Source organism: Glossina fuscipes, unplaced genomic scaffold, assembly GCF_014805625.2.
Source record: "Glossina fuscipes isolate IAEA_lab_2018 unplaced genomic scaffold, Yale_Gfus_2 26, whole genome shotgun sequence".
Taxonomy (NCBI): domain Eukaryota; kingdom Metazoa; phylum Arthropoda; class Insecta; order Diptera; family Glossinidae; genus Glossina; species Glossina fuscipes.
This window is the reverse complement of record NW_023998421.1, coordinates 5,464,387-5,470,627: the sequence shown is the minus strand read 5'-3', so window position 1 is coordinate 5,470,627 and position 6,241 is coordinate 5,464,387. Positions and strand designations below refer to the sequence as shown.

Below are 6,241 nucleotides of genomic sequence, written 5' to 3'. Positions count from 1 at the left end.
TTGACTTGCTAGTCGAGATTCCTCGCCTTCGGCTACTCAGGCGGATACGATAGAACTAAATTTTGATTGACGTTAGATGTGCGCGGCTGATGTTTTTTTTTTTCCAATTTTTATAGAAAGCACATGGAAATTGTCATTGTATATTTCTCGTAGTTTATGAGTAGTGAGCAAAAAACCGGGAAGCATATATATAAGCTCAGATTACGTCACCCAATAAACGCGTTCAATGACCAATTTAAACAATCTTGAACGCCAGCATGCGTACAAAAACTGTCAATGTCAACTTTGAAGCGGATTATTCATTTTTGCGACCGTGAGGATATTTAACGTAAAGATTCTATGAGTGGAAGAATGCAGTGCTGAATCTAAATGTACACTTTGCAGCATCTATGGAGCTTCCTTCTCGGTTTTGGAAACGTGTATTAGCAAAATGAATATGCCCTAAAACTTTAATGGAAGGTGTAAAAAAGGTAGATAAGAAAGTAAATCACGATATCCTTTCACTGAGAATTCATCTTCAATAACTCGGTTTTCTTACTGACAACGAGGTGTATGACAACATCTACACCAAATCACACTTCGAAACCGAGATACCATTTTTCTAAGCTATTGCGTAGCCATCTGATCGATAATGTTTTCAATGTTCAACGATACCCTGTTTATGAACGGCGCAACAAAGATAATTTTTGTGGTTATAGCCGCGTTTCCTAAAAAAAAACATGCGACAACTGATATGAAAGAAAGTAAAAACTTTATAATGAGCCACGAGCCCCCACTAAATACCCTATATCGCTTCGCTTAATACGATCATTCCTGTGATGAGTTTTCAGCGTTACGCGTTACATGCGTAGTAAACGAAAAAGTAATTCGACTCGAACGATGTCCAATAGTGTTCGTCCTTGAGACGAAACACGTTGGTGTACGGAACTTCATAAAATGGTCCTGAAAATTGCGTCCTTTAAGATGAACGGAAGACCATAAAGGGACAGACGGACAAGCTCACAACAATTCCGGAAGTTATTCTAAATCGATCGGTATAACAAACTTAACATACCTTCAGCAATGTAATCCACCTCTCTTACTGGATAGTAGTTGTATCCAGTTAAAAAGATATCTTTAGTGATAGCAATTATCTAGTTTACAATACTTTACTTTTTCCTATCATTAATATCTGTCTACGACAATTACATCGCTTCGCTTTGCCGAAAAATAATTCTCTTCTATTATATAAACCTGTTTTAAGTAAAAATGATTTACCCTAACGGTCACTACTTATAACATAGTGTCGTAGGACCAAAATGATTGCACAGAACCAACTCGCTACCCTTAAGCAAAGTATTTTATAAAAACCTCAGACTAAAACAAAGGAAAGCACAAGGGAGATAATTATTTTGAAAGGAAAAATACATGCTCACTGTGTAAGAAATATGTATTAGACATAAAGATACGCGAACGGAATAATTTATTTAATGTTGCGGAAGAAAGGAATGATAGACAACAAATATTCCATAAAGGCAAGAAATGTATTTTAATGGAAAGTTCCATTGTATATTTCAAAAGCAAAAACATAAATTTGGTAAGTCGAAAGTCAACATCGCAGTTATAAAGTCTACACCAGAAAACGAGCAACAATTTTTGTAATTACCTCAAGCCTTAAAGTATACTATAAATCCGTTTAAAAACTTACCAAATATATAGACGTATTGTTGTTGCAAAGTCTATAAGACGTAGTAGTTGTTTTACAATTGTTCAACAACTGATGACAAGTGATTTATGAATTTTGGGCTTTTCAAATCTTTTCCCAATGAAATTCTTGCCTTAAATTTTTAATTTTAACTTTCACAGTACACCCAGTCCAAAAGAGTGAGTTTTGGTCTCATACACAAGACAAAGAAATTTTTGATTTGTTTTAAATTTTGCACATTTTTTCTTAATTTAAGACGCGCCATATGTCAACTAATGTTTGTAAATCAATGTTCACCGTTCGCGTAACAATGGTCAATAAAATAAGTAAACAATAGCGGCATTAATATCTCATAAAAACCAGGCAACGCGCAGTTAAACAAACAAATAGCGTAAAGTTAAATTTCATACTCTCGCTGAGGTCAATTAGAAAAATGCCGGTTGCACAGAAAATTTTTTACAAGGGTGTTGACAATTTAGTTTAGTGCATGCGTCACCTTTAATTCTTTTGTTTTTCTTTTTTTGTTTCTTCTTTTATCTCGTCGTTTGTACAGCTTGTAAATGTTTTTTTGTTTTTAACTGTGTACTTATTAATTGGGAAATTTTTACAACGATTTGGAAATGAAATTTTAACAAAGCCATATCATTTCTCGTACTGATATCTTTTTCTTATTTTCTGTGTGTGTTATCAGTGGACCTGACGCTTTTTAATACGCTTTGTACTCTTCTTAAATCGGTTGTCAACGTTCGGTTTGATAACTAAACGACTACTGAATAATTTTTCACTTTTGATGTACATTTATTAAATAGTCTTCCTTTAACAGGGAAAGAGCTTTTAGATTTTCTGCTGTGCAAAGTAACTAGCTTTTAAAAAGCTTTAAAGGTTAATCTACCTGTGAATAAGCAACAGTATAAAATGCTGCATCATCTAGAAAGTTCGTGGCGCTTTTCATCCAAAATTCAAAGCCTATTTTAACTAGGTCTTGTTAGTACAATAGATTTTCTAGGTCGCGGTACGATTTTTCCACGCAATTAATAAATAACTACATCTTAACTGAATATTTTTAAGCGAAGTATATGCCGTTTTAGGTATTTTCCCCAATATTGATAAACTGTCGGGGGCAAAACTATGGGACAAATGGGACCATCTCCAACTACGTTGAATGCATCAAAAGTTTCCAGCCAAACTAAACTGTCTCAATTTGTACACATAATCACTAAGGATCTGTGTCACAATCCCGTTGTAATCGTGTTTAGCGCTGAAAGCAGTGACTGCTTTTGTATCACGCATCACGCAAAACCTATTTGACATTTAAGTGCGTGGCGCACGCTGCAAATATATTCATTTTGCTCAGTCCTTCTGTTATTGACAGTAGAGAATGAATTCAATCGCCTAGCCGCGTTGGACCAGTTCAAATTCTACAATTCCCTTTCTACCGTATGGAACGACAGATGTTACATTATGTGGACTGGGGTGGACTTTACCACCGTTTGTATAGGATTAGCATCTTTTTGGTATATTATTGTCGTATATGATGCACTTTTCATCATTCACTACCATACTCCCCAAGAACCACTTGGCTTTATCTCTTTTTAGATGGTGTTCGCGATTGGGGATTTGATGTATTCTGATAACTTCCTTACTTTTGAAGCGCTTTTGTGCGGTACCCGAATATCAAATTTTCTTTTCTTGTAACATTTGCTATTTTCGCGACCTTGTCGTGCTGTGCTAACTTGAAGTTGGTGATGGGTGGGTTTAGCTTTTGATTTTATTAGGAGAAAAAAGAGTTTTGGATTAGTGTGCGAGGAAAGACGGTGTTTGACCGAATGCTTACTATAAATTATATGCAAAAAATAGACGATGACAATAAGACTATATAAACGCGGTCAATGGGATGTGCGACCGTTTATACAACAACAAATTACCACCTCCAAGAGTGAACGTAAACATAGCAGCAGCCGTTCTTGTACTACTCTTCATATATTTTTGTAATTTTGTTTGATTATTTAATACGGTTCTATCCACAATTTTATTATATCATGTGATATAGTATATATTGTTTTCTTCCGTCTTTAACAAAAGAAGAGAATTAAAAATTTTTGTAAGGCTGTGAAAATGTAAATCACTCTTTTTTTATTCGAAGAACAAAAGAGGAGATTTCTTTGATTAAAGATCGTATGCAGGTCTTTTCATATCAGAGTCTTTGATCAGAGCATCACACTAAGGTATTTTCATACCAAACTTTGTTTGATCTGAGAGCTCTGAGAGAGATTAGACCATTATACTCGTAGGCATCGTTGAAAGCTAGCTTTCGCTTTTGTGTTCTCAAACCAAAGTCTTTGATTAGATTTATTGTCTTGAGTTACTTAATATCACGAGTCTACTGCGGTTTAGAAATAAACGCCTCATCTTGATGTTACGTTAAAAAACACTTGACTGCTCCGTACTCGATTCTCATGAGCAAGAATTCTGTTAAAACCTTCTTGAAACGAATTAATTGTTTACGAAGCGCAAGCGTACGTACACACTTGGGCTTACTTGAGAAACAAATTTAAAATTGATGACGTAGCACAGATAACTTTCGTTTCATAATTTATATAAATTTGCATTAAAGATTTCTGAGCTTCACATTTGTTAGATGTATCGATTAACTTCAGCCAATCTTTCTTATGAGTGTTTGTAATCCATTGTTTTCATTACGTATGTAATCATTAGAATTTATAACTAAACTATTAAGTTCACTTTATTACTTTTTTCTTTCACACTCACATTGTTTTATATAGCAGGTTCTTTATATAAAATATATTGTTGTAGTTGAATTTAATCTAAATTTATAAAGATTAATTTTAAAAAATAATAAAGTATAATTATTTGAACGAAATCGTTACCATTATGTCTGTCAACGCACTTTTCCTAGTTAAAAGCAAGTAAGAATCCTATAGTCGCGCAAAGGCGCCATTAGACATCCTAAACCTCTTCGCTTAATTGATAAGACATCAAAAATTATACTTTATTTTTATTTACATAAAAATATACGTTTTTGAAAAGCCTCATATTGAAGAATGTTCAAACGTCAAAGTAGCAAGTAGTTTAGCAAACTGAACCTACTAGTCAAAGAATGTATTGTATTCCATATTTGCTTTCGCCGTAAGAAACCACAAATTAGACTTTCTCGCCATAGAAGAGTTTGTTTTCACGAAAGCCGGTATATATAGGGCGGTCTAGCAGATAGACCCTTATGATCCGAATACCCCGTAGTTAATTTACTAAGCATCATGTTTTATCTTAAAATATTAAAAGTTAAGCCTTTTTAGCATATACGGACCTAGTCTTCATTAAAACCCTTATAGGGGGTGGGTTTCAAAAAGTAGACTAAGGTGGTCCACATTCGATAAGTGTTAATTATGATATGATATGAAATGAAATTATTATTTGCAATGAATTTTTCTTAAGAAATATTGAGAATTAAGCCCTTTTACCATATAAAGATTCAGTTTCCGTGGGAACGATCTTGTCCAAAGTTTTCGCACCTATTTAGAATGCCAAAGTACTATTGCTAAGAGATCTTTGGCCCGAAATTCTAAAAATTGCACTATTTTTCATATAACGATTCATCAAAATAAAGGGGGTTTTATGGGGAGTGGTCGAAAAAGTGGTCTGATCCGAATCATATTTAACAGCGTTTGTCCGTGAGCCAACACGCGTCCGTGTACCAAATTTCACCAATATAGTACGAAAATTGCGACCGGTAGGTTGACGACAAGAATACGTGCGCTGACATCAGACAGACATACAAAGCGGCAGTTAAGTTTAAAATCATTTTCTGAATCGATCGGTACCTGAATAAATGTAATATATCCTGCACCAAAATTTCTCAAATCAATCAAACCATTATTTCTTCTTCTTTTCCTCTCTAATTGCTTGTTTCACATATGCAGCTCATTCTTATTTGTTTGTTTACATAAAAACCAAAACCGGCAAAGTCCAGTAAGAAACTCTTCGAGACTGATATGACTTAAAATTATTTTGTGATCATATTGATTGATTGTTTTCATGTGTTCAAATTAAATGTCAAAGTCTGATAAGAAAAGCAAGCTTTTATGTGAGTAAAGCCAACAACAATGCCTATAGAGTATTGGCGCTGAAATTTATTGAAACATTTAACAAGTATAAACCTCTGAAATCTTTAATATGAAAAAAAAGAAGAATGCTTTGCATCATCTTTGATTTTCTTCCCACATATACAGATGTATGTTTATCAACATATATGCACTTAAAATATATGTTCGCCGAGCTTCGTAACATTTGATAATGAGAGCGAAAGAGAGCATTCATTGTAACAGCGCTACAACTGTTACATTAACAGAGATGTCATCAGGCAGGCAACATTCGCGTTTTATTTAAGAACAGTTCGAACTCTTTTGTAGTGCTGTTTTGCTTCTCTCACGCACGGAAAACGCAAATATATAAAACACCGCTTTAAAAAAATTTTCAAATATAAGGAACAAGCAAACAGTTGTTTACTTATCGATAAAAACGATAACGACTTTATCCCCG

General features: G+C 34.1%; 1 protein-coding gene across 1 annotated transcript in view; it reads right to left on the bottom strand.

Annotated features, from left to right (window-relative positions):
- Positions 1-2,142, bottom strand: part of LOC119635276 (dual 3',5'-cyclic-AMP and -GMP phosphodiesterase 11) — a 140,554-nt gene extending 138,412 nt beyond the window's left edge. The window contains exon 1 of the mRNA XM_038029999.1: positions 1,688-2,142. The gene's annotated coding sequence lies outside the window, so the exon portion shown is untranslated. The remainder of the gene's footprint in view (positions 1-1,687) is intronic.
- Positions 2,143-6,241: the final 4,099 nt, after the last annotated feature.